This window comes from Lynx rufus, unplaced genomic scaffold, assembly GCF_022079265.1.
Source record: "Lynx rufus isolate CCGP_SWC_20201006 ecotype Redwood Valley unplaced genomic scaffold, mLynRuf1.p SCAF_1, whole genome shotgun sequence".
NCBI classification, from domain to species: Eukaryota; Metazoa; Chordata; class Mammalia; order Carnivora; family Felidae; genus Lynx; species Lynx rufus.
This window is the reverse complement of record NW_025814823.1, coordinates 105,509,784-105,535,080: the sequence shown is the minus strand read 5'-3', so window position 1 is coordinate 105,535,080 and position 25,297 is coordinate 105,509,784. Positions and strand designations below refer to the sequence as shown.

The 25,297-nt window shown below is 38.1% G+C and overlaps 1 long non-coding RNA gene across 1 annotated transcript in view; it reads left to right on the top strand.

Moving 5' to 3' along the window:
* The window catches only part of LOC124515347 (uncharacterized), a 52,534-nt gene that overhangs the window by 22,775 nt on the left and 4,462 nt on the right, over positions 1–25,297 (top strand). The window contains exons 3-4 of the long non-coding RNA XR_006962797.1: positions 5,232–5,328; positions 20,644–20,700. This is a non-coding gene — a long non-coding RNA (uncharacterized LOC124515347). The remainder of the gene's footprint in view (positions 1–5,231; positions 5,329–20,643; positions 20,701–25,297) is intronic.

Here is a 25,297-nt window from a genome sequence, read left to right as displayed (position 1 = left end):
TGTTTGTTTGTTTGTTTGGTCTCCTGGTTTGTTTTTCCAATTACTTGAACTTCCTGGTAGAAATATTAAGATGATAATTTTATAGTTTAGTCACCTTTTTATCATGTATGAAAAATGAGTCGCTGATATGATAAATCAATCTTCACCTTACTCTGGTTGAGTTGGGATGAAAGAGTGTTAAGAATTTGACACCATCACCACATGTGCTCCAAATGATACCACATTCCTGACTTTCAACAACCACATCAGTATATATTTTGTTGCCTATACCACCAAATTCCATTCCTAATTAAACACCAAAGCTTATCATCTTCTGGTGAACATAGAGAGACTCTATTCAAGGTTGGTGAACATCCTTTATGATCACCAAAGAGTTAATGCGACTGAACACTCTAAATCTCTTTAACAGCAGACACCAAGGAATAGAGCTTATTCATATATTTTGTTTTGGTTTGGGTCTTAATGAGACTCAGGAACTGCTGCTGTGAACCTTTTTTTAGCATATAATATGTGTTAGTTCTTGGGGTAGATACCATAAAGAATAAGACATAATCTCAGTACCTGGAAAATGTAGAGTCTACTTGAATAGAGATTTTTTTTTAAATTTTTCTAACCTCTGATTTGTTCCCATGAAAGTGTTCAGTGCATTCCACCAAAGAAACAATAAAGACATCCATCAGAGGTTAGCAGTATCTTTGAGTGATTGAGTGTTAGCAGGTACTTTTATGTTTCTGAGATTTTGTTTGTTTTGCAAGAGTGTATTTGGTATTTTGTAAGCAGAAATATAGGCACCAGTTTTTAAAGTGACGAACAAGATCTTATAGTGCTTTTTCACAATAGCGTGCTCAAGGAACATTTGTTAAGTGAATGAGTACATTTTTCAAATTCTCAAACTTCCCTCATTTAAAAACATTAAGGCCATTTATTTTGGGTCAAAAGAACTCCCCAAATTTCCACTAGAGTAGATAATTCTATTAACTTTATCTTCAACTTTTGAAAACCACTAACCAGTAAATAAAGAGCTCAATAAATTTTTGTGGATGTTATATTGTACCCAAAGGATAAAGAAGGGGAGTTTGTTTTATGTCTACTCTTTTTTAGAACATTCTATAAACAAACACCATTGTGTAGGACATAGGCATAGTTTGAGTATCATCACCACTTGAACTGAATACACAACTGCCAACTTCTTCCAGCCCATCTTGATAGAATAGAGAAGAGTATGTAAAAAATGTCTTCCTAGGTTGTGGGATGTAAAGATAAGTAAATGTTATGAAAACCAACCTTAAGTCACTTGAACAATTTGACTTTGATCCAGAGGTGAAAGATTTCAAAACATAGTCTGGAAGTTCAGGTTAGTTGACTGGACTGTGAGAGGTAATGACTCCAGTGTTTCAACTTTAGACAGTCTACTCATTTTCTTTATTTCTTTAGCAAGGGACTGCATAGTAAACTGGTCAGACTTTGTACCTAGATGTGCCATAGTCTTAAGGAAATCAGGTAATAAGAACACAGCAGTATCACGAGAAAACAATTCAAAGCACAAGGTTTAATAGTAGTTGGTGGGGAGCGTTTTCACATTACTGGGGACAGAGCCAGAGGGGTGATAGTAGTTGTGGGTCAAAATCTCTATTGAATTGATTTATGCCACTAAGACATTTAGAATTGCATTAAAAAGATAAGAGACATACATAGCAAATCAAGTAACATGCCTTTTATAAGGTACCCAGTACTCTTTGCCCATGTCTTACAGATACAGCTAGACAAAACTAACATAAGCTCAAAATTGTTACATACCACTTCTGGCCCGGAGTTTCTCTAATGTCATGGTGAAGGCCAGCAGAACTGCACACACTTATGCATGTATAGTCTGAAAGTGCAGGGCAATTATTGCCGGTAGAGCCATTTTTTAATCAAAGAGGGACAGGAACTTATACGTCAATATTTCCTCAGGGATTTTCAAAGATGCATTTCACAAGGTCATTAGAACATCTTGGTGAAAACCAATATCAGTTACCCATAGTGGTGGCCAACTCAATAAGGTATCTTTGAACTGATTCCCCTTCCTTCTATGTCCCACTCGCCCAGACTCTCAACCACGGTTTTTGAGATCACTGCCCACCCATATGGAAACCTATGTCTTACCTCTCCTTTTGAGATACCCAATGTCAGGCATGAGGCAGGGAGAAATCAACATGATAATAAGACCATTACCTATGAAAGGTAATTGCAAAGAAAAATCAAGAGATGGATTTCAGAAATTCTATGAAAGAATTGACAGAACTTAGTAATAAAGCAATGAAGAATGAGAATAGTCATCTTGGTGGACAAGATGGTGGGTCCTAATCTAGATAAGGCCATAACTTAATGGTATTGACCAGCAGGCCATGGGAGCTAAGCTTTAGGAATCAAGTGAGAGTTGAAATTTTGCCAGTGAATGAGTTCTTTAAAAGAAGACTTTATGAAGAGGTGACCAGTTGGGTGATAGACTGAATTTCAGGTAATTATCAGATTTCAGGGGCAAACAAGAAAAAGAACTGGCAGACACTGGGCACCCAGGAAACAGTAAGAGTTTAGTGTTATGTGTGATGGTGGGTGAGCGGAGAGAACATGCAGTTCAATTCCATCATCAAGTCAGAGACCAGACTGAAGAAGCTTAAGGTGGAAATAGCTTGTATGCAGTAATATGCAGTAAAAAGATGGAGACAGTCGTGTCAATGGCTTACGGTACAGATAATGTATGTGGAGATAGTTCACTGATGACATGTTGCTGCGCATGAACTGAAGGAGAGAAGTTTGATGTTTGTAGATCCAAATAAAGTAATTTTTTCTAGGATTTTAAAGATGGAAAAAAGGGTAGTGGAGCTAACTTCCGCATGAAAAAAAATCCTAAGCTTATTTTATTTTTAAATGAGCTTTATTGCATAAGAGACTCTTAAAAACTGAGAACAAACTGAGGGTTGATGGGTGGTGGGAGGGAGGGGAGGGTAGGTAATGGGTATTGAAGAGGGCATCTTTTGGGATGAGCACTGGGTGTTGTATGGAAACCAATCTGACAATAAATTTCATATATTAAAAAAAATAAATGAGCTTTATTGAAATCAGTTATTAATTACATAGAAATTCTGAGATTTATCTTGGTATCCGACTTTCATGCCCTTTTCTTCTCAAGAAAAATCATTAAAAAAAAAAGATGAATGCTCATAAGCATTTTCTCTAAGATGTTGGTCTACAGAATGGCATTATTGAAAAGTACTTCTCTTCCAGAAAATATTGGAAGAATTCCACTTGAATAAATATGGCATAGCTCAGTGCCTACTTTTGCATACCCATATTTGTGTTAAGCTAATCCTAGTTTCCAAAAAAAGGTTTTTGTGCTGTTGAAAAGCATTTCTGAAATACTGCCAACCCCATCTTGTGATTGAAGTTCTTTGGTATAACACAGGTTAGAAGGGGTGAGATGCCAAGCAGGTATTTAGAGAGTTTGATTTTAATGTTTTATATTTGAATGAGTCATGGTTTAGATAATCTGTTTTTGCAAAACATGTTTTCAATATGCAATCTGATCATTTTCTACTTTTTCATTGAATATCTTCTTTTTTATCCTTCCTAACGATCTGCTTTAAATATAAATAACAGTTAATCACAGTGTGCTTAGTTCAGCATACATCATCCTTCCAGGTTATGTTTGTTATCTGTTGAACTTACTCTTTGGATCAAACATTTACTGAATGAGTGAGATTTCAGACAGTGGCTAATTGCCCACAAAGAGTAAGTGAGCCTTACAAACCACATATCGTTTATCCAATGAGTTTTTATAAGCCTGTTGTTTATCTATACAGTATAACCGTGATAGTCAAACTATAATTCATTTGCAGGAGTGTCTGTTTTTTGTTTCATATTTTCATGATCATTGTATTATCTTTTAATTGATATTAAGCTACTGCTGGGTTCTCTCTTTTTTAACTTTTACAGCTTTTGGTTTTACTTATTCAACTTGTAAACTGACAAACATTCTATGTATTATTTTTTAGAAACCTTTTTAATGTTTATTTATTTTGGGGGGGAGGGGCAGAGAGAGAGAGAGAGAGTGAAACACAGAAGCCAAAGTAAGCTCCAGGCTCTGAGCTGTCAGCATAGCTGTCGATGCGGGCCTCGAACTCACCAACAGTGAGACCATGACCTGAGCTGAAGTCGGACGCTTAACCAACTGAGCCACCCAGGAGCCCCTGTTCTATGTTATTTTAATTTTACTCTTGGTATGAAACTTTATTTGTTTTTAATGCAGAAGAAGTGTAAGTTCCTTCCTGATAATGAGATTTTTTTAAAATAAAGAGGATAATAAAAATGTTTACAATCTCACCAGAGAGAACCACTACTGACATTATTGTTTACATGATGCCATAATTTTTTGTATACCTATATATGAAAAATTAAAGACAAAATGTGAGGGGTGCCTGGGTAGATCAGTCAGTTGAGCGTCCGACTTTGGCTCAGGTCATGATCTCATGGTTTGTGAGTTCGAGCCCTGCGTCGGCTCTGTGCTAACAGGTCAGAGCCTGGAGCCTCCTGCAGATTCTGTGTCTCCCTCTCTCTCTGCCCCTCCTCTGTTCTCACTCTGTCTCTCTCTGTCTCCCTCAAAAATAAATGAACATTAAAAATTAAAAAAAACCATGATCATATAGAACATAACCTTCCCAAACTTGCTTTTTTCATTAACATGTATTATAAACATGTAATCCTACCCTAATATTTCCATATAGCTTGATTTGTATTGGGTACATAATACTTGTACTAATCTCTTTCTGTTAAATATTTAGTATTCTCAATGGTGTGGTCAATAACTGTTTAGTTAAATCTTTCCTGATTTCCTTAATTAATCCTTAGAATATATCACTAAATTATTTCTGTGTTAGAACTCTCATTTTTAAGAAACGCATATGAGTTTAACAACAACAAAAAGAGATATATGAGAAGTACCTAGGAGTATCCTGAGGACCTTAAGGACAGGGAAGTTGCTGGAAACATTCTTTGGACTCCTATGTATACTGGTCTCTAAATTTGTGATTCATTACCTCCTTCTCACCCAAAAGTCTCCCCCTGCTTCATATCACACACATAAAAACAGAGCCACCCACAGCAACCATTTGTATGGCACAGGCCCAGCCATCCTGAGAAAAATGAAATCATTCCCATTCCTTTCTCATGGCTGCACCCATTCTCCATTTCAGATTTCCAGGATTAACAGATGTTCACCTTGGCCCCATCAACTGAGGCCAAGGGATGGTGCTTGACGAACACGGTTGCCCGGAGCCACTCGATAGCCATGTAAGTGATGGGGAGGCAGTCTATGAATACCATCATACTCTTACCACTCATCATACACGTTTTTATGTAAAGATATTTATTGCAACAAATTGGCACAGTTAAACCAGTGAAAGAAAGGAAATTCTTTTTTTTTTTCTCTTTCTTTCATACGAATAGTTTTTTTCTAACACTGAGTTCATTTCATCTGACAGTGGGCAACAACACCTTCACATGTTTTTGAGGTATGCATCTACAAAGAAGATACCATCCTCTATGAGCACTCCAGTTTGATTCAACTGGAATGTTACCTATTGTCAACTCTTAATAAGAATAAGAAAATTCCATCGTGGAAAAAGATTTTAAAACTTGTTAGCTGTTCTCTTTTAGAATTAACATACGTAAAATCACATTTCTCGCATAATGCATTTTGTGGTTATTATAAGAAAAGCACATCTAGTATTTAAGGACAGAACATTAATATTTATAGAGAAAAACCATGACCAACTTAAAGTAAGTCTAAATTTTTCTCTGGACTTTGATTATGCAGCTAGAAGTATATTTCCACAAGAGAGTAGAATCTTCCAGTCAAACGTGTTGAAAACTTTTGGGGAGAAAGGAATTAATAGGATGAAAAGCCTAAGGCAAACTAGGTATTATAGAATTGTATCAGTTCTATGTTTTCTAGAAAAGCCCATAATGTTATGTAAGTCTGGGATCTCTACATTTTCTTCAGTTGCCTTAGTCTCTACTGTATTAGTTATCTATTGCTGCATAACAAATTACCCCCAAATTTAGTAGTTTAAAACAACCAACATTTATTATTGCACACAGTTTCTGAGAGTCAGGAACCAGGAGGAGCTTCGCTGGCTGGTTCTGGCTCAGGGTCTCTTATGGAATTGCAGTTAAACTGTCAGCTGGGGCTATAGTCCTCTGAAGGCTTGACCTAATTAAGGGATCCGCTTCTAAGCTCACTTGTGTGGCTATTAGCGGGAGGCCTCACTACATGGGCGTCTCCCTAGGTCTGCTCATGACCTGCCAGCTCATTTACCCCGGAGCAAACCATCTAAGAGATAAAGAGTTGGTGGGCAGGGGGACATAGAAGCAATGCTGTCTTGTATGACAGCCTCAAAATTGACAATCCAGGGGTGCCTGGGTGGTTCAGTCGGTAGAGCACGCAGTTCTTGATCTCAGGGTTGTAAGTTCAAGCCCCACTTTGGGTGCAGAGATTACTTAAAAATAAGATCTTTAAAAAACAAAACAAACAAAAGTGACAATCCATCACTTCTGCCATATGCTGTGGCACACAGAACCTTCTACCATGAGGGCAGAGAGGGGTGTGGGGTGGGATATGTAGTGTAGGGATACCAGGAGGTAGGAATCACTGGGCCTCATCTTGGAGGTTGACGACTGCATATACCATTCTCAGGTCATAAAATTCCCTTTATAATTTGATTTATATTTACATTTCTAGAATTTTGATTCCCTTCTATATTTTTTCTGTGTACTCAAAATAATGTTACAAATCAATTGTAATTCTACAGTTTGCATGTTGATGTTTCTAACATGGATTGCCTGGGTGGCTCAGTCAGTTGAGTATCTGATTTCCACTCAGGTCATGATCTCACGGTTCATGGCTTCGAGCCCTTGCATTGGACTATGTGCTGACAGCTCAGAGCCTGGAGCCTGCTCCAGATTCTGTCTCTCTCTCTCTCTCTCTCTCTCTCTCCCCTCCCCCAGTCACGCTCTGTCTCTCTCCTTCTCAAAAATAAATAAACATAAAAAAAAATGTTTCTAACATTTAGTGGTTGGGGTTTAGCCGTTTCTTATATTTTTACCAATGCTCCATATCCTAAATTATACATATTATGCTTATTTTAAAAACAAATTGATTAAGTGGATCTCTCTTTTTAGACTATCTTCATTCATTAATTTATTTAATAAATAATAATTTATTTTTATTTTTATATTATATATTTTTGAGTTCAGGGAAATGTGTTTTCTTTATTGTTCCAGTATGTCACTTCTGTGACATACTTCTGTTCTAGTCTCCTCTTTTTTAAAAACAGCTTTATTGGGGTGCCTGGGTGGCTCAGTCGGTTAAGCATCTGACTTTGGCTCAGGTCATGATCTCACAGTTTGTGGGTTTCAACCCCGCATAGGGCTCTGTGCTGACAGCTCAGAGCATGGAGCCTGCTTCAGATTCTTTGTCTCCCTGTCTCTCTGCCCCTCCCCTGCTCTCTCTCTCTCTCTCTCTCTCAAAAATAAATATTAAAAAAATTAAAAACAACTTTATTGAGATATATTTCACATGTCATACAATTCACTCATTTCACTCATGTAAAGTGTAAAGTTCCCTGTTTTTAAGCTACATTTTTGGAGGCAAAAAGCCTGACAATATCTAGAATTGGTCAAAGATATTTGATCACCCTATATGTATTTACATAATAAAGGTCTATCTTTAAGATTTCATGTATATATGTTCTTTCTGCCAGAGCAAACAGGTAGACACAGATATCTTGTTTATTCTTTCTGTCAGCGTTCTGCAGAACCTGAAGGTGTTAACTGTGTAGCAAACAGGACCAAAGAAGTAACTTCAGAGGCCTGCAGATCTATGTGCCAGATGAGTTATCCCATCAGAGTCCTATCATCTTCCCCTAGGAATAAATAAACAGTCCAAACCCCAAGTGACTATTATAAAGGACTATGTTTACCAAATTATCAGTACACACCCAAATACTGTTGTTCCAGATAATCTAGTCACTAATGGATGGAAATTATGTTTTATTTAATGATATTCCAGAAAGTAAAAGATGTGTGTTTTCATATGCTTTTCAAGAACTATCACATAAGCCTAAAACAGAGCAGGTGTTCATCTTAACTCAAATGTAGTATACATTTTTTTGTTTGTTTGTTTCCCTCCTTAGGTAAAATTTTTATCTATTAAAAAATTACACAGCTAGCACACATGTATTTCTGGAAAAAATAGAAAATATACAGAAAGAATTTGTAAGCATTTTAATCCTGTTATCTAGAAATAGCCCGTGTTAAGTTTTGTTGTATATCCTTTCAAAAAACAAAATTTTAGAGGGCATATATTTATATACATTATAACTGGTAATTGCAAGCTTTAATCATCTGTGATTAAAAACTGGGCTCAATTTAATATTTAATTATTTGATTATTTCTTATTGTGTGTTTGGTTTGCCTTGATCTCCAGGAGGCTGGATATACCACTTCTTTTCTCCATGGGTCCATGTTCACTGATATGGCCCCATGTTCACTGTTAATGGTGCCCCTTACCTTTGCAAGGAATCTTCCAGCTCACAGTGCTTAGAAACCCGCCAACCCTCCACGCAGCACTGCCATGTGCCATGACTCTAAAGAAAATTCCTTCTTCAGCTTCTCAGAGCTCAACTCCCAATTTCCTGTCAGCAAGCCTGCAAACAAATGTATACACTCACGTATAAGAACAAGTGGTATTCTTAGGACAGTGAGATCTCATGCCAAATGTATAAAACAAATCGTTTCTCTCGATCAGAATAATACCCTGGCACATTAAGTACTGTATAGGCAGCGTCCTGTGTGAATCTTTTTGTACTAAAGCATTCACGTTTTGGGGGCCTCAACATTTCAAACACCTTTTATGCAGATGAGGGATCAGCTTAATTCTCACTAGGTAAATGGCCTATTCAGGATTTTCAGATCAAAGAAACAATCTGCCCTACAAGTTGATTCAATACTACAAAACAAACAATAATAACCAGTTCACTCCTTTGACAGTTTTGTAGGCTTTTATCTTTTCCATCCAGGTTTCAGTTGGCCAACTTTCAATAAAGGTACAAATTCAAGCTTCTTGTTCCTTGATTAGTAGTCTCAGCTCCTGCCCTCATTCTCTGAGAAGGGTCTTAACTGTGCCAGGAGGTGGCAAAGGGAGACTCCATTTTCATGCTTTAGGCTTACGTATACTTTTGAGTTATTGCAATGAGAAAATATTCATACACTGGTTACATGATTAAAAAAAAACCTGCCAACATCACCACCAATGAAACAAAAGTAGAAATCTGGCCACAGACACGTTGAAGCATTCAGAGTGGAGCTCATGGTGGTCTATTTCTGATGTACTATTACATAGTTTGTGGTGGTTGCATGGTCTGGGAGGATGTTCAGAAGTCCGTGCACCTGGCTCTGTAAGAAATGTGTAGTCCTGGGGTGCCTGGGTGTCTCAGTCTGTTAGGCATCCGACTTTTGATTTTGGCTCATGTTGTGATCTTGCAGTAGTGGAATTGAGCCCCGTGTGTGTGGAATGTGGAGCCTACATGAGATTCTATCTCTCCTTTTGCCCTTCCCCTGCTTTCACACGTGTGCACATGCCCACACTTTCTCTGTCTCTCTCTAAAGAAAAAAGTAAAGAATAAAAGAAATGTGGATTCCTTAGGCATGTCATTAAACCCCAGTTTCCGTATCCATCCCACGCTATATTAAATGCTGAGGCCTCTTGGAACCCCACCACTCTGTAGTTCATATGACTCTCACTTGAATGATCTCATTGTAAGAAAAGTCACATTCTTTTATTTCTCCAAACAAAATTTAATCTTCTTGATTTATTTTTTACTGGGTGGAGGAAAATTCAATGCCAGTCTTTTTTTTTTTTTTTTTTTTTTTCAGATTTCCCTGCCCCTGCTATAGGGTTCTGTCAAGAGTAGACATTGTTCAGTGCACGTGCAGGGGTAGACCCACCAGTCTTCAACACTGGTGACACCCTCCTTGTCCATTTCTGCAAGTTCTTGAATGGAGGTAGCTCAGCTTCTTTTTGCCTTATTTTGACCATGAAGATTCTTTAACAGCCCTCCAAGATACTTTTCGTAAAGTTAATTGCTACCTCCCTCGTACCAGTCACTTGTTGGTTGGCTTTTCAGTTCTGTTGCTGCTTTTCTTCTCTGCTTTTCCAATATTCTAGAGAGCTGAAAGTCTGCAGGTTACATTTCTTGGTGCCCCTTACCAGCGGGCTCCTGGTTTAGGACCGCTAATGGGAGGCAATGGCAGGATGCTGGAAGGCAGGAAATGAGGGAAAGGGATTTACCTATGGCTTTCCATTTCTGACAATGTCTCAGGCAGCAATGATGTTATTTACTACAGTGACAGTGTTGCCAAAGTTCCATTCCTGGTTGGGGTGACATCTTGTCAGCAGATCAACAGCTAACTACAGTAGTGTCTCAATCAGAACCGTGGTCAGTATAAGCATATGAACCCCAGCCTAGAAGTATTGGCAGATTCTATTCTTTGGTTGTCACTCCTCATATTTTTGTTTTGTTTTGTTTTGTTTAATGTTTATTTATTTTTGAGATAGTGAGAGAGAGCAAGAGAGAGCAGGGGAGGGATAGAGAGAGGGAGACAGAGAATCTGAAGCAGGCTCCATGGTGTCACTGCAGAGCCCGACACAGGGCTCAAACTCACGAACCGAACCATGAGATCATGACCTGAGCCAAAGTTGGATGCTCAACCAACTGAGCCACTAGGCACCCCTCCTCTTGGTGTTCATCCTCCACCTCCCCTCCTTCCCTGTTTTCTTTCTTGCATTACTTTTATAATCAATTCCTTGCATTAAATGTTCTCTAGTTGAAATATTCCATTTGGTTTTTGTTTTTCTTGACTGGAAGTTGATTAACAGACCCCCTGTCCCTTACCCAGTATCCTTGAGCTGTACTATCACACACCTAGTTACCTTTTACCGGACTGTGTGTGAGGGTAAGATGTTGTCCCTGCTCTTCTCAAATCCAATAAAACCCTACTTAGTTAGGATTCTTTCGGTTGCAAATAATGGAATCTCAGCTGAGGGAACCTAAGACAAATTGGAAAATTTAAGATTTTAAGCGCAAGCCTTGGATCCTTAGTCCTGGGATATATCCAGGCCACCTGAACCATGGATGGAAGCCCCGCAAGTAACTACATCAGTTAGCCAGTACTGCACAACAAACCCAGACTTAGTAGTATATGATAATAACCCAAGACTCCGTGGCTTCTAATAACAACCATTTATCATTTTTCATAAGTGTGTGGGTTGGTTGGGTAGTTCTTTTCATCTGGCGGGGGGATGTGGATGATCTCAGCTGCGTTTCTTCATATCTCGTTGGTTAGCTGGTAAGTCATTTGCGGCCTGGATGACCTTGGATGGGGCACTATAGCTATGGTCCTTCCCCTTTCAGCAAACTAGCCAAGCATTTCTCAGGGAGTGGATGGGTCAAAGAGAAAGCAAGGCTTCTTGTGATTTAAGTTAGAAACTGGTAGTGTGTCACTTTCACCAAGTCACATATTAAGCCCAAATTGAAGAGGTGAGATACCAGGATCCAGGAAGAGCTGGAAAGTGGCATACAGGAGGGGGGGGGTAGTGAAGGGGGCCTGTTTTGCAATCTATCCACTATAGTAAACCCAGGAACTCTACTTTTCTTTCTTTCTTTCTTTCTTTCTTTCTTTCTTTCTTTCTTTCTTTCTTTCTTTCCTTTTATTTATTTTTGAAAGAGAGAGAGAGAGAGCGAACAGGGGAGGAGCAGAGAGGGAGAAGGAGACACAGAATCAGAAGCAGACTCCAGGCTCTCTGAATTGGTCAGCACAGTCCCCAACACGGGGCTCAAACCCACAAACTGGGAGATCATGACCTGAGCTGAAGTTGGATGCTTAACCAACGGAGCCATCCAGGCGCCCCAATCACCTTTGCTTTTCTGTAAGCCTTGCTTTATTTTTTTTTTCCACCACACACCTACCTACCTTTCTTTCTTTCTTTCTTTCTTGCTTGCTTGCTAGCTTTCTTGCTTGCTTTCATTTATTTCTTTATTTTAACCAGTTCTCTTTCTTACTTGGTCTGTGTGGTAGAAAATGGCCACTGCTACCACCTTCTAAGTTTATGTGTTCACCATTGAAGTAGACAGCCAGACTAAAACTAGACCCTCAACCAACTCTATATACCTTGGAAAAGGTCTTGGTGGATCATCTTCAGTCAGGTGTACACGCTTGGATCAATAAACTGTGGTCTAGAAGACTGGCACATTAGTGCTTTGACTGTAGCCCTATGGATGGAAGGAGAGTTGAGAGTAGCTATGTGAGAAGGAAGCATCAACCCAAATATTATGCAAATAGAGCCACAAAACTTATAAATGTTTCCAAGGTGTCTTTAATTTTGTTTTTAAGAGAAATATGTTTTGCAGCTATGACTTACATTGTGAGGAAAAAAAGGAAAATGATTTAGTGTGGGGAGCAAGAACATGGGCTATGGAGCAAGACTGCCTATGTGGATATCTCCCCTTTGCCACATCTTAGCCTTGCGACATTGGGAAAATTCTTGATCTCCTTGAGGCCCAATTACCTTGAGAGTAAAACGTGATACAAAATGATTCCTATCATATAGATTGTTGTGAGGATTTAATTAGAACATGCATACTGCCCATACAACAGTGTATGCTCCATAAATGTTAGCTGTTGATACAAATTCTAAAGAAAAAGCACTGAACACTAGGTATACAAATTCAGCAGGACAGAACTTGTGATTTCTATGAGCTTTCACTGTCTGAATTATCTGCTAGAGGTCTTTAGTTTGAAATCAAATTAAAGTCATCCTAGAATATCCTCACTGGAAACCCCAGCTTTGTGTTTACTGTTCTATTAATCATCTTTTCAAGGCATTCCTTCAGGTTTTTGTGTATGTTTACCAAGGACAGAGTTAAGTCAAAAGTAGACAAGGTCAGGAAAGCCAAGATGTCATTGATGAAGCTGTGAACCCATCGGGGAGTGGGGATCAAAGAATGACTCTTTGCTTGAGGCTGAAGTAGGTCAGAAAAGCATATAATTTTGAAGAAAAAATTTATCTGTGTCTAATTGTCCCCCAACTCTTCCACAAAGCGCAGAAACCTCGAAGTGTTAGTAATTGTATACCTAGTAGTCCTGGGCAAAGAGGAAAAGAAAAACTTTTAAATATTGAAAGTTTCAGTAAGGATCATTTAAATCATACTATGTAGAATGCAAGTATGTAGGCCTTTGTAAGATACCAAATCAGGAGCTTTTTAACAAAAAGAGGGAAAGGTGTCTTGTTTTTCTTTTAATTTTTATGTAGTATAATTTTTTTGATGATCAGATTGTGTCCAATGAACTCATTTTAAAAGTATGTGCAAGAAGTTATGAAAATGTGTTAAAATAGCTTCTTGTGTTTTATTTACCACACCTACATTCTTCATGCATATTGGCATAGGAAGTAGCTAAGATTGAAGGCAGGCCATTCCTTTATAATCTTATCCAAAATAGAAGCTAATAGTTGTAATGACTCATTTGTTTCCTTCTACTTTCAATCCTTATCTTGGGACCACAGATTGCATTACAATTGCTAAGTAATTGTACATCTTTTGTGAAGCACCTTGAAATGTTCTGCTGTGGTAAGAAATTGGCCACGTTTTAGAATTACCAAACAAAGCTAAGTTTTTTTAACTGAGTCCTGTCGCTTTAATGTAATATGTCGTATTATTTTGAGAACATGCAACGAGTCACTAGAAAAAAAGATGAGGCCTAAGTACTTAATAAATAACTTAATTTAAGTAAGAGATTTCCCTACAGTGAAATCTATTTTTGTAATAATTTTCTTGACTTCTAACATATACCATGAGCATGCCTTATTGCAAACTCTTGGTCACCTGATGCTTAGAGACATTATTTTTTTCCTCTGTACCATCTAATTGATTTTTTTTTCCTCCTCATGAAGCACAATACTTAAATCGAATAGTTTGAAAACTATGAATGATGTTAGTCTGCGTGAGGGTCAACTAGGATTAAAGAAATTCCTATAACAGATCCTAAGCACTGATGAATTCAGTATTAAAATACATGTCGTGGAATGTGAAAGAGACTGCTGGTTGATGCCCCAAGTCCACTTTTCAGTTATTCTCGATTTATAAAGCTTTGGTTGGGGGCCCTGGGTGGCTCAGTCAGTTGAGCGTCGATTTCAGCTCAGGTCTTGGTCTCAGAGTTCATGAGTTTGATCCCCACATCAGACTCACTGCTGCTGTCAGCCTGTCAGCACAAAAAGCCTCCTTCGGATTCTCTGTCTCCCTCTCTCTTCCCCTCCCCCTCTTGTGCTCTCTCATAAATAAATAAACATTAGAGATTGTTTCTAAATCTACTTCCTTTAAAAAAACAAAATCCTCGGTGTTCATCAGGGCACATGGCTGCCCCGATTCAGGCTGCATCTCCTTTTCTCTCTCCCAGCTGGGAACAGCCGAATCATTCAGTGCAGGAAAATGGGATGTAAGTGGCAGTCATGTATGACGTATCTCAGGAGTTTGATGTGAAAGAGAAATAAACCACTACTCCCTCACCTCACCACCCACCTGCCTCTCATTAGGGAAAGGGATAGTGGGATATGACCCTAAAGTGAGTTCTTGGTCATTGGGTATAATTAAATAAAGAACGCTGAGAGGGAACTCTACCTCAGTCTGTGTGACACGTGCTGAGCCTTCACCAGCAAACCCAATTTTAATAGAAACCATGTTTTATAAGCCATCCTTAACAGTACAAAGCATTTTTTTGTGAACTGGTGTAAATGTTTCTATTGGAGGTTACTGCATGCTACAGGTCCCAGCTGGTGACTTTATCACCACTGAAGGTGGAAAATAGGAATTGGACTTGAATCGTGGGAGGAGAGATTTGTGCTATCAGGAATAATTTAAAGAAGAAATGAAAGACAGTAAAGGTGATGAAGAGTGAATAAATCTAAGTAAAAGTTTTTAATTCTACTTGTATTTGAAATAGGATAAACAGTTCCATTTTGTAGTGTGGTTTCTCCAAGTGTCTTTCTTTCTTTTTTATTTTATTTATTTATTTTTGAGAAAGACAGAGCGAGCGAGCAGGGGAGGGGCAGGGAGAGAGGGAGAGAGAATCCCAAGCAGGATCCTCGCTGTCAGTGAAGAGCCTTTTGCAGGGCTCGAGCTCACGAACCATGAGATCATGACCTGAGTCGAATCAAGAGTTGGACACTTAACCAACAGAGCCACCCAAGAGCCACCCTCCAAGTGTCTTTCTGATATAGATTTCTCTGAGCCCCTAAATGTTGCATCTGTCGAAGCCCTTTTTGGAGAGAAAAAAAGTGCAGTATTTTTTGTTCTTATTCTCTCTAGTAGGCATTACTTGAAAAATAATTGCATTTGACTTCAGACATAAGTAATTCTTAGAGAAACTAAAACAAACAAACAAACAAAAAACCCAAACCCATTGGCTGGTGCTTTTATTTTTGTCATGCAAACCTTAGGTAGTCAGCTAAATATATATTTAATTATATCAAAGCATCCAGTTAAGGTATAATTTCTAAGCCATGTTACAGGTCATAAATGGGACAAAGCTGTCTGCATTTCATAGTGTAAATATTTGTTCAGAGCATCACATAAGATTGGCTGTAATTATAGTGTTTTCCATTAAATTTAGAAGGGTATCAACCACAACACACATTTATTCCACCAGTCACTTTAATCAAGTCTGAAAACCATAGGGCAAGCATTACTGCATTTAGTTGTCATCTATGCCCTTGGGCCAAGCATGTCTAAGCAATTCATAATTCTCTTGGACATGAGAAAAGAAACAAATGTAAAAAAATCTATACTTCCTTATTGTGGTCTATGCAAATTCTTGAATGTTGGTCATCTTTCACTTAAAAAAATGATGTTAATTGATGGATTTCTGCTAATCCTACAGTAGCAGCAAAACTGATCCTAATTCATGTTGTTTAAAAAAGTCCCCCAAGGGGCGCCTGGGTGGCTCAGTCGGTTAAGCGTCCGACTTCGGCTCAGGTCATGATCTCATGGTCCGTGAGTTCGAGCCCCGTGTCGGGCTCTGTGCTGACAGCTCAGAGGCTGGAGCCTGTTTCAGATTCTGTGTCTCCCTCTCTCTCTGCCCCTCCCCTGTTCATGCACTGTCTCTCTCTGTCTCAAAAAGAAATAAACGTTAAAAAAAAATTAAAAAAAAGAAAAAGTCCCCCAAATAACCATATTCCTTTAAATGTAGTTTATATCTGATCAGCTGATGCTCAGAGTTTTTGGTTTTACAAGCACTTTATCAAGATATGGTGACTGTACTAGCAAATGTCTCCTCTTTTCTATCTTCTAATTTTGATAGTGCTTATAGTGATACCACTGATACCAAACAGTGACCAGGATAAGACATAAGATTATCAAGGGAGCATTTCTGGCAATATCTTAGCATTATACCATGAAGGGAATTAGATTAATCTAAATTACAATGTGCTAGCTTCCACTTATAGAATGAATGAGTCACTAGGATGAAAAGTACAGCATAGGGAGTAGAGTCAATGGCATTGGAATATCGTTGCAGGGCGACAGATGGTAGTTAAATTTGTGGGGAGCATAGCATAACTTATAGAAAAGTTGAATCGCTGAGATGATTAAAACCAATGGGGTGCACTTAAAACCAATGTAACATTGCATGTCAACTATATGTCAATTAAATACATCAATTAAAAAATAAATTACAACAGGGGCACCCGTGTGGCTCAGTCAGTTAAGCATCCAACTTCAGCTCTCGTCATGATCTCACAGTTTGTGAGTTCCAGTGGTGAATCGGGGTTTGTGCTGACAGCTCAGAGCCTGGAGCCTGCTTCGAATTCTGTGTCTCCCTCCCTCTCTGCCTTTCTCCTGCTCGCACTCTGTCTCTCTCTCTCTCTCTCAAAAATAAATAAACATTAAAAAAAATTAAATAAAAAAATAAACACAAACTGTAAGATCATGACCTGAACTGAAATCTAGAATCAGACGCTTAATCTACTGAGCCACCCAGGTGCCCTGCTGTATTTATATTTTAAACAAACATCTAAAAATTTCTATTTACTTGATATACTCAACTTGTGTAAATTTCCCTCAGTTTTGCTTTAAAACACTATAAAACTTATAGTAGCGCTTGTGGGACAATTATCATAGGGAAAATGAAGTAAATCTTTATCAATGTTTAAAGAAATGCTAACTATCCACTTCATCTCTCTGAAATGAGTGGATTGTGTGTGATTATTTTGTACTTGAGAATTTAAATATAGAACCACTAATTACAAGCCCAAGTTATACTTGGAGTAAATTGAATAATGGACAAATCTATGAATTCATTACTAAAAGAATATACATATACATGTATATCTATGTCTATAGATATAGATATATTTGCAAACTCCACTAGTATAACCTCTGAACATACTGATACTTTAAACTTTTGGGGCAGAAATTTGGAATGATAGAAGTCTGTAACTTATTCAGATTATCAGAAATTATATACATAAAACCATTCCAAGGGCAAGCCAGATTTCATGACAACTCAAAGTTTAGACGTTAGTCATTCCCATAGTCCCCAGTGTGATTTTTCTTGTTCAGAACCCAGTAATTTATCTTCTCAGGATCCACTGCTCTTCTTATCCCCACTTTATTAAGTCTCTCCTCCTCCCTGACCCCCCAGCCGCCCAGCATGCCTCTACACTATTGATTAATGGTACTGCTCACTCTGACCTCTCCTCCACCAGCTGCCCACCAGCCACTGAGACATCTGAAGGGAATGCAACATCCTGGGGGCCCATGGAATCAGTGAGGTCTGCCTATGCTCTACAAAATTGCTCTCTTGGTTAGTTTTAGCTGCAGAGCTAAACTCATCCTTTGTCTTCGGAAGGTGTTGATGTTTATGCTGTATAATAAATGTAGTTCACATCTGCAATTTCATATCACTACAGGTTTCACCCAAGTGAAAGTATCTAGTTCCCATGGATGCCACTTTGACCTTCAAATAAGAGCAATTACCTAAAAGCTAAACTAAATCAGAATCATGCATCAGAAGCCTTTAATTCATTGAATGTGCCTCAGGACTTTTATTGCCACTTTTAAAAATCCTAAGCTGATTTATATTGATGTTACAATTCTTCAGACAAAATAAAATGCCAAATAATTTGGAAGACATAGTACAGTTTCATCAGCTGCTGGATGAATACAGATAAAGAAAGAAAGAACTGAAATTTAAGAAGCACTTCATTTATATTCAAAAGGCAAGTGCTTCACAGACTGACTACCCAACAGCTGTCTTCACTTTTCTGAAGCAAATCATAAGAATGCTCATTGTTTCCTGACTTTAGTTGAGCAGTATGAACATCAGAGATAGGTAACTTTTAGGTAAGCAAAGACTGCAGGGCAAAAAAATTGAGGGCATTCTGAGTCATTCCTAGCTGGGAATTATAAGTTCAGCAATGATGAATACCCTGAAATAAACTAAACATCTTTGTAATGTTCAGAAATGAAGACAAGAAAGGAAAGTTTGGTAGGAAGAAAACCCAAATGTGTAGACAAAACATTGTTCAAAATGTTGCCTTTCTGAACTGACACTGTTTAGTAGTGTTTGTTTATATAATTCTCCGATGTGCTTGAAAATTATTTATCAATTTTCAATTGATAAATATCACATTCTATGTGACACCCATTCATAGTTAGAAACATTGCCATGATTTAATCACCTGTTCTTGGAGAAGAAGCTGTAGAGAAGTTAAATTTGGGGGTCTTTTCTTAAAAACTGGGCTACATCCATCTATGAAGAAGAGATTCTGTATCATCTATAAAGAAGAGAATTCAAAATGTTGAAAAGGCACAGTGTTAACCTGGTAATTTCTAGACTCCTATCTATCTATCTATCTCTTTATGTATCTATCTATCTATCAAGTGTGGGATAGGGGCAGAGAGAGAGAGAGGAGAGAGAGAGAGAGAGAGAGAGAGAGAGAGAGAGAGAGAATCCCAAGCAGGCTCCATGCTGTCAGCACAGAGTCTGATGTGGGGCTCTATCTCACAAACCATGAGATTGTGACTTGAGCTGAAATCAAGAGTTGGACACTTACCCGCTTGAGCCACCCAGGCACTCCTAGACTCGCTTTTATTTTTTTTTTTAATTTTTTTTTCAACGTTTATTTATTTTTGGGACAGAGAGAGACAGAGCATGAACGGGGGAGGAGCAGAGAGAGAGGGAGACACAGAATCGGAAACAGGCTCCAGGCTCTGAGCCATCGGCCCAGAGCCCGACGCGGGGCTCGAACTCACGGACCGCGAGATCGTGACCTGGCTGAAGTCGGACGCTTAACCGACTGCGCCACCCAGGCGCCCCTAGACTCGCTTTTAAATTGCATGATCACTTGGTTAGCAAATGCATCCCATTTAATTTTAATTCAGATAGACCTTTGCCACATTACTGCTGTATTCTGCTAGTGAATGCAAATTATTTAATAATCTGCCACCAAATTCTTTAACCAAGTCATTATCTGAGATTAGAGTGCTAAATTTTCATCCTGCTGCAGAGTGAATTTCTGCAATTCTTGAGACATTTTACAGGCAACAGACAAGGTATTGCTAGCTTTATAAATGCGTCAATGCATTGGTACTAAAATTCCTTGCCTCTATTGAATTATTCATACTGCTGTCATTCAATTAAGAATTCTGTCTTCATTTCGTTAGAGCAATTCATTTTTATGTCACATGAAGAATGAGTAAAAAGGCATTTATGTATTGAATGAATGATGTTGGCTTATTTTATCTTTAAGGTTCTTTGCAACACAGAAGTTCTACAATTAATATTTTCTAAAAAATCAGCAAGTAAGGCTTTTTCTTGATTACTCACATATTAAATGACAGTAGCTATTCACACCCATACCCAAATCTTTTCTTTAAAATGCTCTTTAAAGCTGTGAGTTCCTAGTATATGCTTAATGGAGTACAATGCTTCCTAGGGAATAACAGAATTTTGAACTATTTTCTGCTTTAGAGCTTAAGTATTTGTTGAAATCTGCCTCTTTTTTTTTTCATTTTACTTTGTGCTTAAAAATCGTGTCTGTGTCACTATAGCCGCATGAGTAGATTCTAATGCAAGATGGTGGGGCAGTCAGTGTTTTGACAATTTCTAGGAGCACCTTCTAAATTGGGCGAGGAGATGTGACCATCCATGAGAGAGAGCATCCAAATTCAAATCCAGATATCAAGAGAAAAATCCTTTTATTTTCTCATAAATATCCTTGAACTGAGACCTTCCCTGTGAGACTGCCACTCTCAAATTTTTTAAGTGTTTTAATTGGAAATGGCCAAGCCTTAGGTATTAGTTTTCTATTGCTGCCAAAGATTACCACAAATATAGACATTGAGATCCACACAAATTATATTATCTTACAGTCCTGCAGGTCAGAAGCCAGACACAGGTCTACTTGAATTAAAATAAAAGTGTTGGCAGTGCTGAGCTTCTCCCTGGAAGCTTGAAGGGAGAAGCTATTTCCTTGTTTTTTCTACCTTCTAGAGACCATCTGCATTCCTCGGCTCATGTTCCCTGCCACCATCTTCAAAGCCAGTAATGGTGAGTCATGTCCTTCTCATGCTGCCATCTATCTAGTTCTCTGCAGCAAAGGAAGAGCCTCTACTTTTAAAGGCTCACGTGGTTAGTTTGGCTCCACCTAGATAATCCAGGATATTCTCCCCATTTCAGGATCCTTAAATTTAATCACATCTGCAATGTCCCTTTTGCCGTGTAGGATAACATATTCATAGGCTTTAGGGATTAGGGCATGAACATCTTTGGGGAGAGGGGTATTACTCTGCTTATCATACGTTGATAGACATTTGTTTGCTAACGCTTTTTTTCCCTCTCTTCTCTGTACTGATATCATGGACATTCTGTCTTCTCTTCACTCCCTCCTCCAGGAATTTCATTTACTCTCATGCATTTGACACTCATTCAAGGGGGATGACTTCTTTTTTTTAAATGTTTTTATTTATTTTTGACAGAGAGAGAGACAGAGCATGAGTGGGGGAGGGATAGAGAGAGAGGGAGACACAGAATCCGAAGCAGGTTCTAGACTCTAAGCTGTCAGCACAGAGCCTGACGCGGGACTCATACTCACAGACTACAGGATCACAACCTGAGCCAAAGTCGGAGGCTCAACTGACTGAGCCACCCAGGCGCTGTGGGGATAACTTTTTATTGACACACAATGAATTGAGAATTTGGGGCTTTAATTAAATTAATTAATTAATTTATTTTTGAGAGAGAGAGAGAGAGGACCCATGCAAGCAAGGAATGGGCAGAAGGAGACAAAAGAGTGAGCATCTCAAGCAGGCTCCATGCTCAGCACAGTGCCCAGTGTGGGGCTTGAACTCTCAATCATGAAATCACGACCTGAGCCAAAACCAAGAGTCAGATGCTTAACCGACTGAGCCACTGAGCCGCCCATTTTATTTTATTTTATTTTATTTTATTTTATTTTATGTATGTATTTAAGAGAGAGAGTTTTAATTTTAGTTAAAAATGTGAAGTCAGGGATACCTGGGTGGCTCAGTTAGTTAAGCATCCGACTTTGGTCCAGGTCATGATCTCACTGTCGGTGAGTTCAAGCCCGGCTTCAGGCTCTGTGCTGACAGCCCTGAGACTGGAGCCTGCTTCAGATTCTGTGTCTCCCTCTCTGTCTGCCCCTCCCCCACTTGTGCTCTGTCTCTAGCTCTCAGAAATAAATAAATGTTAAAAAAAATTTTTTTAAATGTGAAGTCAATAATCAACTGATGCTTACTTCCATTTATATGACATGTCAATCAGTTATTAAACAGCAAAGTTTTAGCTGTTTTAAATTGTGTGCAGTTGGTTATATCAGTTGCATACAAACTATGCTAACTTTCTGACTAGCTTACCTGCTCTAAAGTCACTGTATTTTCTCAGTTCTTGTTAATAGTTTTGGTTTTTGATGTTTCTGGGGTTGCTTGAAATGAAGGGGCAGCTGGCTTCTTGCTTAGACATCTTTGGATTGTCCAGAATGTTGTTGAATGGGGATATTTTGCCATGGGGTCCTCTAGAGTAGCTGGCTGGAGCTCTGAGGTCAAATTTCTTTCCTTTCTTTTCCTTTTTCCTTTCTTTTCTTACCTTTGCCATTGATCCTAATGCTTTTGTTATTAGCTCTCTTGGCTGTGTAAAAATATGCACTAAAATGTAAAATATATTACAGGGATAGAAGTAAAGGATAGGAAGTGGAAGGACCTTGGTGGCTTGGATTAGGTTATTACCTGTATTAGTGTTATTTGTCAAATTCTCCTATTCCACGACCTTTTGATTTCAAGTCACTAAACTCTACTAGAACTAGTAGAACTAGTGCTATCAGCTGAAATTCAACACATCCACTTAAATTTGCATCTCAAATAAATAATGAATTTTTTAAGTGTAAGTATGTTCCATGCACTATTTGTGACATACTTATACCAAACAAACAAACAAACCCAAAAAACAACAACAAAAAAACCCTCCCAGTTGTTTATCTCTAATTCAAAGTTAATGGAGTATTCTGTAGTTTTATTTGCTGATTCTGGCAACTCTATTTGGAACTAAAATTTTCACCAAAAATATAGTTGATATCTCTGATGAACAGGCTAAATTTGCCTTCCCTTGTTCCCGTTAAATTTCTGGCAAGTACACTTGAATTAAGGATGGAATGATAAAGCCCCTTAGCATTTAGGGAAACAAGTTGAGCCTCAGTAGTTTTTCCTCTTCTTTCCTTCTAGGACTCCTATGGGAAATGAGAAGTTTCCCAGCCTCCTGGGTTTCAGTTTTTCTGTTTGAAATACAGGTCACCTAACAGAGACATTTACAAGTATATTATAAAAGACAATGCAAACCAATCTTGGAATATAATTTCAAATATGGCTGATATTAGTAGATGTGGTAAAAGAACGTGTTTTATCATTTTTTCCACAACTTTATTTTCTATAAAACTATTTTTAAAATTGCCACAGATCAAATTCCATTATTACTACCACCTGTAAAGTGACTGTATTTTTTCAGTTTTTGTTATCAGTTGGAATTTTTGATGTTTTAAATTTTGCTTGAAATGAAGGGGCAGCTGGCTCATTGCTTAGACGTCCTTAGATTGTCCAGAATGTTAGTTGAATATGGATTTTTTTTAATTTTAATTTTAATTTATTTATTTTTTGCCATGGGTCCTCTCTAGTAGATGGCTAGAACTCTGGGATCAAATTTCTTTCTTTACCTGTGCCACCTGTGCCATGAACCCCAATGCTTTTTACATCTTCATTAGTAAATATTAGTCTCCTAAATCCTTCAATCTCTGTAATGTTACACATCTTTACCTTCTCTGTATCATTTGCACATGAGGTAAAATCCTGGATTTTACCATCATAAATTTTCCAGAGACTTTGAACAGAGCCATTTCTCCTTCAGGACCACATTCTCACAGCTACTGTCTTTTCTATTTCTCCACCATTAGGCAACTATTATCACTTCACCCAGTGAAGCCTTCCTTGACTCCCTTGAACGCATATTCTGCCTGACTTCCATTCAGACCATTCCAACACTCTCTATTACCTTCCATCTTGAACTTTCCACGATCAGAGTCAGTTTCATGTCCTTAGAGACCTTCTTCTTTGGCACCTGTTCTCTGTTAAAGTGATCTCTGTTAAAGAACATAGAATACTGTGGACCAGATCCTCCGCAAAGCCAATGTGTTGTTAAAAAGATTACAGGTTATGTCTAGAGCTAGACCAAAGTAGGAGGAGCATGGAAGCTCCAATCAGGACAAAAACAAAACAAAACAAAACAAAACAAACAAGGAAAGTTTGCAGGATCCCAGGAGGCAGTAAATATATTAATAGAATCAAATCAAAGAATGAAGGAAGTTAATTGCAACTACGGTGAGGCTGCAGAATTCTAGCTACCCCAGTTAGATGCTTAAAATTGATTTGATGAATGGTATGGGTTTGTTTTCACAGTTTATACAAAAAAGGTATAGTCCAGGGATGCCTGGGTTGCCCAGACAGTTAAGCCTCTGTCTTCAGTTCAGGTCATGATGTTGTGGTTTGTGGGTTCAAGCTCCGCATCAGGCTCTGTGCTGACAGTTCAGAGCCTGGAGCCTGCTTCGGATTCTGTGTCTCCCTGTCTCTCTGCCCCTTCCCCGCTTGTGCTGTCTCTCTCTCTCTCTCTCTCTCTCAAAAACAAATAAACATAAAAAAAAAAAGGTACAGTCCATTTGTGACTCCAGCAAAATCATGGAGATGTAGAACTCAAGTCCTGCTTCCAGGTCTTCAATTTCTGAACAATAAACAACTGTATTTTGATTTAATAACTTCATTCCACCTGAGATGATAAATCTCATTAATGAAGCCTTCATATTTAGGCAGATTTATAATTAAATATGAATACAATAAGGTAAACCAAGCCCATGGTACCTATGCTTTTGTATAAGAACATTTTACACAATCATTAGGAAATATATATATTTGTTAATCTGAGAGATTTTCACTTGTGACTTCCATTTGAAATATGTACTTGGTTTATATATATGACAAGTGGAAAAGTGTAATGGAATTTGGATATTTTTAAAAATCAGTTTTGTACTAATTAAGAACAATTGAGATTTATGTTCATTTAGTTTATTTGATCTGTAAGGGTTATGTAGAAGGTGAGAAAGATCTTATGTGTGAGGGTTTAAGTATGTCTATTCAAACATTTGAAAAGCTTACCAAAAAAAATATATCAAATGTGGGACTTAAAATGTGGTATAAAATGTAATTAAGGATTTAAACCAAACTATGTGAGTGAATTTAGTCTGTTCAACATGAGTTAATTGAATTATGAATAAAAATACCTGAGAGTGATTTTTCTTGTTTTATATAACAAGTATTAGATTTTTAAGTAGAAGATGTGGCTGTTGATCTCAAAGGGTAAAGGAAACATTAAATTAAAAAATTCTTGAATATTAATTTAAAATGTAAATAACTCTAAATTGCCCTTTCAGAACACGAACTGAACAGACAACATAACACTTAATTTTGTTGATTTTCCCTTCCCTAACTTGTTATTCCACTACCAGAATATACTAAACAGTGTTCTGTTCTGCCCCAAATACTCCTTTTTCTTCCAAGCTCAGGTGAAGTTCTGCCTCTTCACAATATCTTCC